This window comes from Zeus faber, assembly GCF_960531495.2.
Source record: "Zeus faber genome assembly, chromosome: 21".
NCBI classification, from domain to species: Eukaryota; Metazoa; Chordata; class Actinopteri; order Zeiformes; family Zeidae; genus Zeus; species Zeus faber.
The window spans coordinates 7643291-7660037 of record NC_137208.1 but is presented as its reverse complement, the minus strand read 5'-3'; the positions used below and the strand labels follow the sequence as shown (position 1 = coordinate 7660037).

The following is a 16747-nucleotide window of genomic DNA, read 5'->3' as shown; positions in this document are numbered from 1 at the left end:
GAGATTTATTAGCTGGTGTGGGAGGTAGTGATACGGGTGGAGAGGACCTGGCCAACACAACGTACATGGAGGCGAAGGGGAGCGTGCACAGCCCGCTTGTGGCAAGGACACGCGCGCACACACAGTTCGACTTCGGATAAATAGGAGGATGTGGACACTGCTGAAATGCCACCCCCCCCCCCCCCACACACACACACACACACACACACACACAAACACACACACACACACACACATCAGCATAGATGTAAAAAAAAAAATAGATGCGTGTATATAGTTATGGGACCATCCCGACATGTTTGTGTAATTAACAATGGTGAGCATTAGAGATTTTATCACCATGTGCAGAAACTGTCCGCAGGGTTTTAAATAGAGCATACTTAGAGGACACACTATCAACACAATACACAGCTGGGAAGTGGGTGGAGTGTGCATGTACTGCAGGCTTTCTGTTAGAACACATTGGTGCCGGTCCACGTGTCCTGGAACATTTCAATGCAATTATGAAAATATTATCTGTGTTTATTGAGCTTAAGAACAATGTATAGGCATAGAATAGTCTATATGAATGATGACATCATCATCAAGGCATGTAAGATTTATACTTTTTTTTAAATTTATTTTTAATTTTCTTCGGCTTTGGGCCTACATATTCAAAAAAAGAAAAATGACATAGGTTGTGACGTAGGTTGTCAAGCTGTGCGCCGCCCGGAACCAAGGAGGAATAAAAACGTCGACGGCGACTGACAAGATAGATGCTGCTAGTCGAGGCTGTTCTAAATAAAATCCCCCCAAAAAAACACATACTATGGATGTATGTCGCCCCGTTGTCAACGCTGCACCATCTTTCTGCTTCTCCTCCGAGTTTCATTCCGGACACTGCCGCCCTGTCTCCGCTGCCGGTGTGTTTACCAACGCAACCTACCCACGAGGGAGGGGGGGCGGGGCTTCTTTCTGTATCGACAAACCTCATTGGCTAGAGGTGAAAGGTCAGCTGCGGATCGTCCAAATTGATCTGCTTTTCGTTGCCTTACGTTCACATAAATGAACACATCTGCGGGAGACTCGGTCGCAATGATCGAGTCTATTTCATTTAGACATCGAGGAGAAAACAATGGCGATTAATTAGCGTTATCGTTTAATCGCCCGGCACTTATACAAATTGTGTTGAGAGGGGATTATTTTCAACGGACATGACGACCGGAGAGATTTTATATGTCGGACTTGAACAGATTTTCCCAGTAAAAAAAACGCTAACTACTGGGTAACGGAAACCCTGAGTGTGAGTGTGTGTGAAATTTGTTTAAGGGAGATGATGGGGTGTAATTGGAGCTGGAAGTGGGACATTTCATTGGGAGTCACCTTATTCAAATGAAAAACCAAAAACAAAGTATTTTCTGTACCATCAAATCCAATGTCAAAATATTTTAGCAGTCATTTTCTGAAAATTTCAAATTTTTGTGAAATCTGATAATTTGTTTGATTTGTTTTTTTTCATGTGCATCGGGTTTGCAATGTGTTTCTACATCATTTTGTCAATAGGCAGTTGAAACAATGGTATTTCACCCTTCTAAATCTCCAGCAGCACCTGAGTTGACCACACACACACACACACACACACACACACACACAAACTGTTTCATTTAAGAAAACATTTTTTTGAACTTTTAATTCAGTCATTTTGTTTTATACAACCTCTACAGAGTTTGAAAGGAGTGCAGAGAAATACTTCAAAAAACAAACTAACAAACGGAAGAGGTTGAATACCGTCGGAAAATAACATAAAATGGCTGCTCTGTGTTTGCTGCTGAGTGTTTCTTCTGGCCCCCGCCCAGGTGCATTAATATGATCATCTCCTTATTTTGTGTGTGTGTGTGTGTGTGTGTGTGTGTGTGTGTGTGTGTGTGTGTGTGTGTGTGTGTGTGTGTGTGTGTGTGTGTGTGTGTGTGTGTGTGTGTGTGTGTGTGTGTGTGTGTGTGTGTGTCTTTTTAAGTGATAACACCAGCCTGCCCACCCCGTGGTTACAGAGATATCGCAATTTAGTGCCTCAGGTGAGGGGGATGCTGGACTCCATGCAGAGTCAAAGTGAACAGATTGCTTTCAACACCAGGGACAATCCACAGGGAATCAATTTCAGTTGACTTTATTATACTTTACTTTATTATAATACAGGTTTCTTTTTGCAATTTTTTCCAGTTACTGTGTTTAAGGCAATTTCGATTCAATTTTCACTTCAAACAAACCAACCCAGGCCTGATTTAAAATGTTGATTCCCATCATTTATAACTGTTTATAATATATAAAACAACCTCACTGAACTCTTTACTATTAAGAAAATGACCACTCTGCTGCAACTTCTCCACTGGGCTTAATATAGTCCAATGGGGCAAATGGGTTAGGGTCAGCCATCCAAAATGGGGCACCCAGAATATTTCCTTCATATTTTATATTTTCACAAAGCGTCCAATTTATCAGCTTTTGTCTACATCCACACTAACGCAAGACCCTAGAAACAGGAAGTTGCATTGCTACCGACTGGAAACCAACCATGGCCAATGCTACACTGGACTGAAACCATAAATAAAAATCCAAAACGATTTTATTTTTTTTTTTGTTTGTTTTTTACAAATCCAGACTTTGCACTGTATTCAAGCACAGTGAGAACCTGCAGCGGAGTGGTAAGTTTCTCAATAGTAAAGCGTCCAGTGAGCCAACATTTGAATATATGAATATAATATATTTGAATATATATTTATATATATATATGATTCAATTCCAAAAGGCCTTTTGAAAACGGATATGATTTGCCATTCTACTGGCATTCTACCATTCTCCCTGTGGTGTTTTACAAGCTGGCTTTCAACATGTACGCTTGTAAGCGAGTCCCATCATTTCTCACAGACATCAAAGTATAATTTAGAAATTCCTAATCCTCCTCCGAGTTTTCATACAATTGGACAATAAATAATGAAATTCCCTGCTACAACAAATTGGGGGGGGGGGGACGTGTAACATCTAAAATTTTATTTTGCTGCCAAAACACTTCAAATGAGCTATGATAAAACACAAGGTGAGACCAATGCTCTGTGATATCACAATCATGGACTTCAGTTGATCCCCTCAGAAATGCCTCGAAATAGCTTCAAGTGTTTTGCTCCTCACGGACTTTGAGAGAGAGAGAGAGAGAGAGAGAGAGAGAGAGAGAGAGAGAGAGAGAGAGAGAGAGAGAGAGAGAGAGAGAGAGAGAGAGAGAGAGAGAGAGAGAGAGAGAGAGAGAGAGAGATCAGACAATTCATAAAACTTAGTTTAATTAAAAATAACAAAGAGGGATGACATGAAGTATGAGGAGGTGGGAATATATTTCATAAATAGTTAGATGCCAATATAAAATAAATGTGATGCTTTGCATGCACAAAAATGGCATTGGCAATCAAGAACAAGGATAGAAAATACAAGGTTGGCCGGATTTTAGGTGACGTGTGAGAAACCACGCCCACTGCCGTTCTTCTAACCGTCTACACAGGTCAGTTTGTCAGTTGGATAGATACAGATAGTGACGTCTCCGTACACCTCTCGAGGATTCCATTAAAGACAGCTTTATCGTACCGTATATGGACTGAAAGAGGGGCCCCCGACCCGACAGACCCCTGTTTTGGTGACGGTTGGAGGGGGTCGCTGATGGGGGAACCCTTTCTCCCAGAGAGAGAGACGCTCAAAGGCAGAGCGGAGCGCTCTCAGTTCCTTTTCCCTTGAAATCCAAATATCAATTGTCAACTCTGCATAAAACCGAATAATATTATCCCGAATAATAGACATATTTGAGCGGCCACCACTCTGTGGGTTTTAGTGGAAAATCGGAAGCCAAGAACTCCTTTCCCTGACGTCACTTCTTGTAAACATTGCAGGAGGATAACGGAGCAGCTATGGCGTTTTTTTTTTTTTTTTTTAACGAGTCGAATATTGCAGAATAAATGTCTTTATTAAGCCGCGAGGAAGAAGGAGAAGAGAAAGTCCAGACGACCAGAATATGGTGCATTTATTTTCTGGGGAAGATATGGATATTCATGAGGTCGTGAACATGTCCATATTGGTTGAGTCCAAATTAGTCTCCATTGGTGGAATTGGTGTAGAAGGCCTCATGTCACAAGTAACATTTTTATATACAGTATATGAACGCCTCAATTTTTGCTGGGGGCGCAGGGGATACGTCCCCCTCACTGTTTAAAACACGCGCACCCCATTATATATGTATATATATATATATACATATATATATATATATATATATATATATAATATATATATATATATATGTATATGGGTTTCTGTCCCTCCTGAGGTCTCTGCAGGGGCCTGGATAACACCAGCAGTCAGTGTTGCTGGAGGACCTGACACCTTCCACTGAGAGTTAATGACGCAGCGCAGCCGAGCTGACAGCGCCTTTGTGACGATCACAAAGGTGGCGCTCACCGATCCACTCTGGGGATGAAACAGGAAAAGAAAAGGAAAGGAAAGGGAAAAAAAAAAAAAAAACGGCGCTCGCATTCTCCCTCCTGAGAAAGGGAAACCGGAGGCGAGAGGGGGGGCGCGTCAAAGGAAGGAAGCCCGCCCCGAAAGAGCGGCACGGCGAGGGGGGAGCGAGGCGGGGGGAGGGAGGGAGGCGCCTGACGTCATGGCGGCAGTGGAGCTGTGATTTGGGGTCTCGGACATCTTCTCTACCCCCCCCCCCCCCCCCCCCCACACACACACACACACACACAACAAAACGGTCCAGATTGAGGGGTTTTCCTTTCGTTCTTTCGTTTGTGAGTTTTGGTTTTTCAGGGGTTTTATCGCGCAGGTGATGATGGCGTCACGTCCATCGCGCGATTTTGACGACAGTCGCCTCATGAGAGAGAGAGAGAGAGAGAGAGAGAGACGGAGAAAGCCAGAGACTGACCGCTATCCTGGTGTGTGTGTGTGTGTGTGTGCGTGTGCGTGCGCACAGCATTAGGCGAGCATTAGTAACAAGGCCCGTGGCCAGCGCCGGAGTGCAGACAGTCAATGCTCTTTAATGGAGACTATGCACTCACTGTGGCGCGGCATAAAATATAAATTATTCATTGGCTCCAACACCAGAGCTGTCATCATCATCATCATCATCATCATCATCATCATCATCATCAGGCCTCAGTCTTATTAGCAGCTCCGTCGGCCGTCGCTGAGAGCCAGGAGAGGTGGCAGCAGCTCCACACACAGGGATGTGCCATGTTGTGGACGAGTGTGTGTGCGTGTGCGTGTGTACGTAGGTGTGTGTTACTGATTGAGGTTTTGCACTGTTCCCTTACCTCTCCCCATGCCATCCCTGCTCTCTCTCTCTCTCGCTCTCTCTCTCTCTCTCTCTCTCTCTCATTCCTCATTCCTCTCATCAGCTCTCTGCCCTCCCGTCACTCTGAGACTGAGACACAAACTTCTCAGAACTCCTGTACCATCCCTAAATAACCTCTCCCCTCTCTGTCTGTCTTCCTTGGTCAAGCCCCCCCACCCCTCTCCCTCTTCCGCTCCCTCTCCCTCGCTCTTCATTCTTCACCGTTGAACCCGCGGCGGCATTATCGAACACCGTTGCTTTCTTCTCCTCTTTCTTTGGCATGACGGTCAATCTATTTGCAACGCCTCCTGCCCTCTCCTTCCTTCGCTCTCTTCATAGTTGTCCATTTCTTTTCATCCCTCTCTCGTCTCTCTCTCCCTCCCTCTCCCTCTCTCCAGTAGAGGTGGTGCCAGGGTGGTGTAATTGGTATTCGTGGCCCCGTCAGAGCCAATGCAGAGCCCTGTTAGCAGTATAAGAGAGGAAACATCCTTATCTGGATTTCCACAGTAACTGGAGGGTTGTGTGTGCGTATGTGTGTGTGTGTGTGTGTGTGTGTGTGTGTGTGTGTGTGTGTGTGTGTGTCTGTGCATGTGCGTGCGTGTGCATGTCCCACCCCCCTCTCATTTTTTTTTTTTTTTTGGGGGGGGCTTATTTTAAAATGCTCTGCGCATTTTCCATCCACTGTGCTGCCTGAGTTAATTATTGACACAGGTGCGGCAGGCTCCTGAAGCTTGCACACACACACCCACACACACACACACACACACACACACACACACACACACACACACACACACACACACACACACACACACACGTTGTCTACTTTGTCCTGGTATCTCCCCGGTTTGGGGGATCTTGACTAAACGCGAAAAAAAGCTCCTTAATTCCAACGACTGCGGGGCTCCGCACATAGCGCATCTCTGATCATCCGAGGCAATTCACACATCGGCTTTAAAGTTTCATTATCTGAGATTGTCAAGTTTATTTTATACAGGCCTTCATCGCGGTGCGGTCCCAATGGGCTTCACGTGAACCACATTCCACGTAGAAACCCACAGCATCCCCTGTAATTAACCCAATACAGCCAAATATTAGATCTAAAGATCCCATGAGGCCATATCACCCAATCCTGAAGCACCAATACCTCGCTGGTCGCCATGCCGCAGAAGCGTAGTCCGCGCCCGATCCCCTTGCCTGAGGTCACCATGGCAACCCCCCCCCCACCGCCCCTAAATAAAAGAATGTTTATTTCGGGAAGCAACCCACTGGCGTGAACTTGTGGACCGTCTCTTTCCCTTGTCCGCCCCCTACACCTTTTTCCCCCTTCACTCTGGATCTCGCTCCCTTTCTTCTCCCCTTCCAACCCCGTCTCCCGCTCTACAGCCGTCCGTCTGGCCGCCCCGCCGCCCGCCTCGTTAGCCACACCGCGGCCCGAGTGGCCATCTGCTCGTCCGCCCTCGGCCGCCGGGCGAGTTTGTTTGCGGCAACGATCGGAGGAAACCTTACGCCGGGCTCCTTCACTGACCGCTTATCTGTACTTATGCTGGAGACGACTGGAGACTGTGTGTGTGTGTGTGTGTGTGTGTGTGTGTGTGTGTGTGTGTGTGTGTGTGCGTGTGCGCGCGCACGGGGGCCACGCATGAGTTATAGACAGTGAACTCGCGACTAGGTCAGCTCGTGTGTGTGTGTGTGTGTGCGCATAAGTTCACGTGCACGTAGGTCTCTCTGGGACGCCGCTTGCGTAACAGTTTGTGCCAATTATTTCATTACTGGCTGACGGATTTCTCTCTCTTTCCACCGTTAGTGCTACTCTGGCTGCGGGCAACACACACACACACACGAACACAAACTCCTGCACACACAGACACATGCACACGCACGTGCTCGCATGCACATATCGGAGATGCACACCCACGCTTGTACACAGGGCCACGCTGGCTAACGTCTATACACACACACACACACACACACACACGTGCGCGTGCAGGAGTGCACACACACACAAAGTCCATCAATTAAGGAGACAATTTGCCCGAGTGCCTCCACCTGGGCCAAGTGGCAGGTGGCTGGCTGCGCTCTGTTTGCCTATCAGACGCTATTAGGGTGGAAATGTCACTGCTTTTTACCCCCCCCCCCCCCCCCCCCCCCCCCGTGTGTGTGCCCCGGCCGGTCGACTGCCTCACCGACTGCGTCCAAACATGGGTCACGACGCAGCTGACACCCAGATACTGCAACTGGGACGTCTGGAGTAGAACGAACCGCAAACCGGTGCAACACACATAATGACCAATTATCAAGCAAAGAAAGGTAATTGTGACCTCAGTACTGGGTTAAAAACTGATTTTAATTCAATCTTCTCTTCGGCTTGACTTCCGCCTGCTTGTTTGTCTGTGTGTGTGATGTCTGAAGCCCTTTGATTTTAACAGCAGTATCCTGTCTCTATATAAATATGAACATCAGGCCATCAAAATGACAGACAGCGCGGAGTGTGTGTGTGAGTGTGTGTGTGTGTGTGTGTGTGTGTGTGTGTGTGTGTGTGTGTGTGTGTGTGTGTGTGTGTGTGTGTGTGTGTGTGTGTGTGTGTGTGTGTGTGTGTGGGGCATATCTAGTCATACGAACCTGCTTGTTTGTGTGTGTGTGTGTGTGTGTGTGTACAGTAGATGATGGGATGTCAGTTTGTGCTTAGGCATGCATACTTACACTCTCGTGGGCTCATGTGTACTCATGCGTTTGCAGCAACGATGACCCCACACAACTGCCCTCACATGCACAAAGCGCATCGCACACTTACCCATTTGATTTCTGTGCATGCGTTCCCCTTTTCTGTGCCCGAGGCAACTGCTGTGTGTGTGTGTGTGTGTGTGTGTGTCACTAAGAACCACTGCCTTCAACTTGGCCATTTATTTTTTTACTGAGAAAAACTAAGGGAGGTGTGTGCGTGTGTGTGTGTGTGTGTGTGTGTGTGTGTGTGTGCGTGTGTGCGTGGGTGTGCGCGCGTCAAGGCGTAAGTTTACACGCCGACCTTGTTGCAGACACAGGTGCCAGAATGTGCGGCCGGCGGTAAAGCGCATCGACAGGACCGACGTGTCGACGTTTCCCTGCTCACCCGCCCCGCATTTGATTTGAGCAAGGACGGTCCGTTTCCCGCGAATTTCCTCAAGCGCGCTCAAGTCATTGGAAGTGATATTATCCTTGAGCTTGTGCTGTGGCGCCGAAGGTATAAATTTATTGTCTGTTCAGCAAGGCAAATGTGCAAGCCTGGCATATTTCATTTGCTGACTACATATCATTATTTAAATATGAAGTTTCCCTCCTTTTTTTTGTGTCTTAAACTGGCTAAATAATATCTCGGAGATATGTCCGAATCATGCCCGAGCGGGTATCGCAACCCTGGAAATATCAAACGACACGAGACACGGGTGTTTTTGTTTTGGGGGTTTTTTTTAAGGAGAAAACGGGCAAATGGACGTGGCAGAGACGGACGGCGCGTGTGCACATCAATGAATACCGTGTCAAATGTACATCACCGCAAATAGGATGAAATGTTCAGGTGTAGGGATTGGCATTGACCTTCCACTCCATTACAGGGAGGCGTGTTGGGAAACCAACTGACAGCGAGCAAAAAAAATACTTGCGGGGATTCACTTATATATGAATAATGTTCATCCTGTGTGTGTGTGTGTACTGTATACCCTGTTGCCGGACCTTTTGTATACTTTCCAAGCAGCGGCACCACGGAACAACAAAAGCCCGTGAAGCAAAGCCTTCTGTATTCATGAGTTTGGCTTTAACGGTCCCTGCAGGTCCGGTAATGAAGTTCCTCTCCCCCATGTGGGATTGACTGTAATGATTATGATGTGGCTGAACCGCTGCCTGCGCCGGGTTATTTATTTATTTATTTATTTATTTATTTATTTATTTATTTATTTATTTATTTATAATTTCTTTCCTCCTTCTCCTTGTTCTTATCGACAGAGCTGTGAACGTGGGCGTAAAAACTGTATGCGACCCCGACTTGACTATTAAAAATCAAATGGCTGTTAACGGACGCCATGTTAACATAGGAACAGAAGGGAAGGAAAGAGTAACGGGTGAATGGAATGAGTGAGATGGGGAGGGGAGAGGGGAGCAGAGTCTTGTCCCGAGGACAGGTATTCGAGCGCTAAGCTCTTTCACAAAACGCCCGAATCCCAGTCAACAGCCACCATCCCTAGAACGTTCTACTCAGGGGGGGGGGGAACTTCCCCGCAAAAAAAAAAAAAAAAAGGGTCAAGATGAGTCAATGCGGCTCGAAGAGCCACCGTTCAGACGGTATTATCCTGAGAGCTCCACGCCTGCTGGATCACATTTTCCCTGACACCCTGAAGCTGGAGGGGCTCGGTCGATTAAGTCCCCACTGATTACGGCGTCCGTAGCAAACAGGGGTGAATCTTTCCCGCTCCTGATGCATAGCTAACATCCGCGCCTGCGCCTTCGCCCTCCGCGCTGCGTAATGGCATTACGGGAGTGGGGGTGGGGGAAAGGGGCAAATGAGTGACACAGGTTATTACGGCCAATAATATTATCGGCTGTCCTTTACAGTGAGCTAAACCCATTTGCGCCCATTGTGTTGGATCGCAAAAACTGGAATTGGGACCCGGCGCGCAATTTATTCAAGGGTGCAAAGCGCTAAGGAGATGTGGCGTGCCAATGTTTCTCAGTGATTTTCATTATGTGTCATTCCATTCTAATTCTTTTTCAATTGGCCCATAAGAACTGCCACCGGGAGAGGAAGGTGGGGGGGGGGGGTCTCGTTTGGCTGGGAGACATCCGAAGAAAGAGCAAATAATGATCTTTATGGAAAAGCTTTAGACACAATCTGACAGCCCAGACAAAGCGAGTGGCTGGCTTTGGCAAAAATCGATAAAGCCCCCCCCCCCCCACCCCCCCATTAGTTTTTCTAAAGAGAAACACGCAATTTGCTTGGGCGTCGGCGATATTCTCGCCCCTCGCCGGCGTTTGTTGTCCCCTGGAAATGGAAAATAAATAAATAAAAAACGCCCCCCCAGCGCAGCCGGATCCACAGAGCCGCTGACGGGGCCTCCGCATCGCCGCCGCGGCGGAGCTTGCACTTGTGACGACGGAAAGACCTTGTTTTTCTAAATGCATCTAAATAACTACAACCTAGAGGATGGAGGGGGCGGGTGGGGTCGAACTTCTTAACTAGCTATCGATCAGCGGGAGTGAAAAGAGACGCCGCGATCCATCGGAGGGAGGGACGACCCCCGCCCCCACCTTTGACACAGCCGAAAAAGCAACACGTGGCACCGCGTTAGAGGGAGGGGGATGGAGAAGGCCGCCCCTCAACCGGCACTTCCTCAACGGTCGGCGGAGGCACCGCGCCACAGGGGCCCCCCGGCGGCCTGGCGAATCGATGGCCCGGAGGGCTGGCCTCGAGACGCGGGGCGGAGGGTCCCCGCCCGGGGGTCCGGCGTCAGCACTCCCGCCGCGCGCGCGGGCCCTGATGGATATCAAGCCGTCCCGGGGCCGGACCATCTATTATTTAAGGTGCGCGGAGGGGGAGGCGGCGCCGCGCCCTGCCGGAGATGGTCGTGATGGATATGTTGCCGGTGCTGCAAGAAGCGGCCTGGAGGTCTCCGCCCTCCCCCGGAGGCAAAAACGCTGATCTGGGAAGATCCTCCTCCCGCCCCTTGACAGCCCGACAGACAAACGGCACTCTAAGTCTCTAACCTCTCAAACCCTTCCTCTCCAATACCCAACACTGTATGTGCATGGGAGAGATAAAGTGTGTGTGTGTGTGTGTGTACAGTGTTTTTAAATGTATTTTGTGTCAATGAGTATGCAGGAATATGTGTGGACCCTCAAGTGTGAAGGAGTGCAGGTTTAAGTGTGTGTGTGTGTGTGTGTGTGTGTGTGTGTGTGTGTGTGTGTGTGTGTGTGTGTGTGTGTGTGTGTGTGTGTGTGTGTGTGTGTGTGTGTGTGTGTGCGGTGAAATTTTTCCTGATTGGATGACTACGCTTGTCGGGCACACCATATGCACTTCTGCATATGCGTTAAACACGTGTGTGTGTGTGTGTGTGTGTGTGTGTGTGTGTGTGCGTGTGTGTGTGTGTGTGTGTGTGTGTCTCTGCAAATGACTAATTCACACAGCCGAGGCCTGGCGCTTTTCGGAATCACCGCGGCGCATCTCCGCCATCGCGAGGGTTCAATTAAACGTGCGGTTATTTCGAATTGCTGGGGGTAGGCTTCGCAAGTCGGCCACGGCGCACATCGTGAAAGGGAAATACTACATGAAGAAATGCATATAACCGCTCCCCAAATTGATCTGTGCCACCATTTACCCCGCCGCTCTGCGAGCGCGCTATCATCGGCGTCTGTATCAACTCCGCGCGCCCGGGGGCATGAGAACGAGCACCAAATGTCCCCGCTGATGAAAGGCTCCTCGCAGTGATTCCCCTCCATCTATTTCTTCAAGCTTGGATTGGCCGGGCCCCGGGGAGTTTGAGGGGGGGGGGGGAGGCACTTTATGGGTGGAAAGGGCGCCGAGGAATTGTGTTAGGTCGATGCGTCTCCGACGTCGCTATTTCGAGATCACCGACGACGTCTCCTCGGCAGAGCCCAGGGAACTCGGGGAGACGATCCGCGGGGGCCGTTGTTATATTACCATCTATTTTGCGGCACCGCCTTTTTACTGTCCCGCGGCGCTGCCAAAATGGGATCGATAGGACCTTTAAGAAAGGAAAAAATAAAAAATGAAAAGGCCGGAATGCTGCACTATTCTTTATTTTATTTTTTTTTTAACCGTCCTCGCCCAAAGCGCAATCGATGGCAACTGTGTAAAGGGGAGTGTGAGTAAATATCCCGAGGTTTCGGATGCGCGGCGATGAAAACTGCGGACACCGGACACCCCGGGGGGGGGGGGCGTCAAAAAAAACAAAAAACGACCGACATTTAGATTGCCTTGAAGAAACCACTGCAGGATTCTGTCTCAGCTGTGATTGATTCATCCGAGTGAATTAATTAATGAACCCTTTTAGTAATGAATCAATTAGCCGATTGATTAATGCACATTGCCCTTATGGATTACAGCTGATACTAACCATTAAAGATAAATTGCACTCAATTTGAATGTGTTTGAAGCAGATTACACTCGGAAAATACCTTACGTGCGCTACTGCTAACGCCGAGTTCAGACTGCTTCGATTCTGAGCCTGATTTTCCGCCCGCCGACAGGTTTTTGGAGGACGGCCGAGCAAAGCCCCCAGCGATCGAAGTCAAATGGTGGCGCTCCCGAGCGTCGCGATCCGGGCGCTCGCCGACGGCTCACCACGCCGGTTTGATGTCGAGCAGGTTCGATACCTGGTCGTTTGGGACTCGACTCGGGAGTGACGCAGCGAGCTACGGCCAACAAGAGCAGAGGGAGGGGAGAGGTGGAGGCCGGAGTGCGCTGGAGCAGCAGCCAGAAACACAGCTATTATACTTTTATTCTCTCAGATTAATATATTTACTAATTAAAATGCTGCTTTTATTATGTTTTTAACAGTGATCAACAATCCAAAAAAAAATAATTCAATAATACTCATGTCCCGCGCTTGGTATGGCGTCGTTTCCGGCGGCACATCTCCCGTGTGTTTTCGTGAGAGGACGTAGTTTGGAGCCGACAGACTCCTGGGGGATTCCACCCGGTGGAAGATCTCGTAACGTGTGACGACGCCCTGTCACCCATCAGTCACGTGGTGTGAAAACCGCAGGGGGGCAGTGGCTCAGGAGGTAGAGCGGGGTCCCCTAGCCATCGGAGGATGGCCGGTTCGATCCCCGGCTCCTCCTGGTAGCGTGCTGATGTGACCTTGAGCTTAACCGCTTAACGCTTAACCCCCCCCCTAGCTGCTCCCCGGGCGCCGCTTTATGGCAACCCGCTGCTCCTAGCTACGTCAGGTACTAGGATGGTGAAATGCAGAGAAATGCATTTGGTTGCCTCAGTACTTGTACTCTGTGCAATGACAATTAGTTGAATCTAATCCAATCTTTACCATAAGACTGCAAGGTTCCCGATCGCAAGGCAGAAAGTTGTGTAGCGGGAGCCATCTGAGGGCTTTGAAAAGTCGTGTTGTGCGTCCATATCTGGCATCGGACGGGGTCGCTATCACTGAGGATCTGCCAAATTGCGCATCACGGTGTCAGTACATTAAAGTGTCAATACATAACGCTGTCTGCGTCGGGTGGAGAACATTGCATTAAAAACTGCCACCTTTCTTTCGTCATTGCACCCCATCTTTGCCTTCCTGACCGGGACGCGTGGAGGAGCACATGCACAATACAAATGCCTTTAAATGGCTTAAAATTACATTGAAAGGTTAAAAAAAAAAAAAAAAAAAAAAAAAAAGTGCCACCTATGAAAATATGAGACATGGGGTATTTTATCAAAGTAATCTCATAGACGGCCATTTTGAATCAAAGTGCATTATATGTTGGGTCTTCAGAAACTTCATAAACATCACGACTTTTTTGGCCTCGCTGACATACACTCCTCCAACATCTCTAAGTTGCATTCATATTATCTATTAATTATACATGTGCCTGGACGGTGGATATACTCAGTTATATGTGCGATGAGGGAACGGTTGACAAACAGGCCGGGGCGTCATAACAGCCTCGCGGGGGCGCGTTCCTCTCGCGTTGGGAGAGAAGCCACGGCCAGACTCCCCTCTCCACGGTCCACCACCGTGCCCTGACACCGGACACGGCGAAGGAACTGCCGCGCCCGCCCCAGCCCGGCTCGAGCGATGAAGACCTTGGCCCCGGCGTCCGTACGCGCCGAGTACATTCCGGCTGTGTGTCTCCGTCTGTAGTTTGAAACTGGGAATCGGCGGGTCAGAGTCGGGGTAGGAGAGGGACCAGAGGAGGCCAGGAGGCCACCGGGTGGGTGGAGCTGTGGGTGGGACCCGCCTCCCTCAACTCACAGACGGCCGCCCTTTAAACATGCGGAGGCCCCCGCCGCCGCGCGGCTTGATATTTCGATCCGGCTGTCCCGGCGACACCGGCGACACCGGCGACACCGGCGACACCGGCGTCACGTTCAAATCGGGCGTTTTCTTCCGGAGGATCCGGCGATAGCGTCGGGGAGTCTCAAGGACACGCGCTCTCCGCGCAAGCGGAATGGAGCTGATGCGCGGTAATTACGCGGCGCTCTGGAAGTAGCGCCGACTCGATGGGGAGATGTGCCGATATTCCGCGTGGTTAAAGTGCGTGTGAGGGTGGGCGGGGGTGAACCAATATTTTTGTAAACGTGGAGGGGATTCTGAAAATGCGAGATGAAATGGTGCGCGGCCTTCAAAGGCGTCATTGGAGTGGGTTCTAGAAACACGGAAAAAATGCCAAAGTTAGCGTGGAGGGAACCTTCTGCGGCCGGATATAAATAAACGGGCCCAGTAAGGACCGTTTTTTTAAAATTTAATTTAAAATTTTTTAATGTCACTTTCGAGAGACCAATTAAGCCTCATCGTCATCGTAAATGACTGCCATCTCCTTCTGACGTGCACGGAGCATAGAGCGGACGAGACTTAATCTCTAAGAAATTCCCCTTTTTAAAAGATTAGGTTTCCAGAGTCGAGCCTGGTTTTCGGCTCCGTATTAACGCATGTTGACCGCGTGCGGGCACGTCAAATTTTAAAAGGGAATATAATAACGGCTGGTGATCATTTTTGTCTGGAGAACTCATATCCCATATAAAAGTTTATAATGTGGTGATTCATGGCCATGCCACGTTTGTTTGACAGAGCAGATAACCATTTTAAAATGGCAGCCATCTCATTTTCGTTAATCCGCGCCTTCACTTTGATTTATAATCTGCCGCCTTGAGTTTTGCGCCGGATTTGCGGGGATGCGTTCCCCTCAGAAAAAGAGAGCTATTCAATGAACCTGTCAGGGTCTCTATTGCCATGTGACAAATATCTCAACCGGCGGACGGCACAAATGGGATTTGCTCCATCGCTTGAATTATTGAAGTGGACCGCTTGACAAATGTATGGTGCAATTTCGTCCCCATTCCCTATGCATAATGTTTTAATCTGCCGGCTTTCCCAATCCACCAGGACGGCAGAGGGATGACATTTTGTTTCTTGTTGTATACCATAAAATGTCAGAGCAGTCCCATTGGCATCTACGCCGCCTTCCTAAATATCTAGGTACTGTAGCTGGCAAACCCCCACCCTCCCTGATATGATAATAAGGCAAGCTCCGAATCCACCATCCTCGGGCTCCCTTCAGAGTAGTAGCGTAGTAGCGTGCCACCTGCATACACATACAGTATATATCAGCACTTGAACACACACACACACACACACACACGAAAAGATGTGCACATGAAGCAACGCACAATCAGGCACACGTGGACTTGCGTGCCCACACACACACACACACACACACACACACACACACACACAAATATGCAGCGTGAATATGCGGCATTAGAGAGAGGAGGCTCAAAATAGTCGGTTCCATTTCTCATTTCCCCTCTCTCCATTTTCCTCGCGGTGTGATTCACCGCCGAGTGGCTCGAGGTGCACAAACACCGACGTCCCCGGTGTTTGTGAGGAGAGACCGCGGCCCACCAAATGAAGCGGCTCCGCTCGCCTGTTTTTCCCTGCCCGCCGCCCGCCTTTCATTATCCCCGTCCCCCAAAAGGCTGCCGCTAATGCAGTCCCTTTGAATTCATGGCGTCGGCACGTGGTAACCCCTTGCAGCCGGCGGTGACCTTGGCCGCTCGCACGGAGCCCCTGAAAACGAGCGGGTCCTCAGCCCCCCTTTTGTGCGACGCGCCGGCTTTCTCCGCCTCCTCCGCCACCCTCGCTTTCTCAAGCTGATTTAATTGAGAGCGGAACTTGGATGCGAGGCGATGAGCTTAAATGCCGCCCTGGTACAAATCGACCTGCGGAAACCCGAAGGCTGGAAAAAGATAGATAAAAAAAAAAAAAAAAACCTGCTGCGTGCCGGGTTTGAAAGCGACGGGAAAAGTGCAGGCCGAGGAGAAAAAAACACCCCCAGCTGGGAAAAACCTCGCTGTAAAAGCACAACGTGATACAGACAAACAATACGGCGCTGAAGGTCAAAAAAATTGCCTCTGCCAGTCAACAAGCTCTGACAATGCTGACGGCCGCAATCTAATGAGTGCCTCACGTTCCCACCGCCCCGGGCGGCACTTTCGTCCTAATCTGACGTCGCCGCACAATTCTCCTCCTGTCATCCACGCGGGAGGGTGAAAAGGCTCGCGCCGGCCAGCTCGAGCGTGCACGGGGTAATGCTTGAGTTTAGTTTTTCTGTTGCAAAAACCCTGGGCTCTCCTCGCCTGGGGGGGGGCGGGCGCCCGTCTCCCCCTCCCGCGGCCCCCATGGTCGTGCC

The 16747-nt window shown here is 49.4% G+C and overlaps 1 protein-coding gene across 1 annotated transcript in view; it reads right to left on the bottom strand.

Moving 5' to 3' along the window:
• Positions 1-16747, bottom strand: part of tafa5a (TAFA chemokine like family member 5a) — a gene marked incomplete at both ends in the record, with an annotated part of 86498 nt that overhangs the window by 68531 nt on the left and 1220 nt on the right. The gene's annotated exons all lie outside the window — the stretch shown is intronic.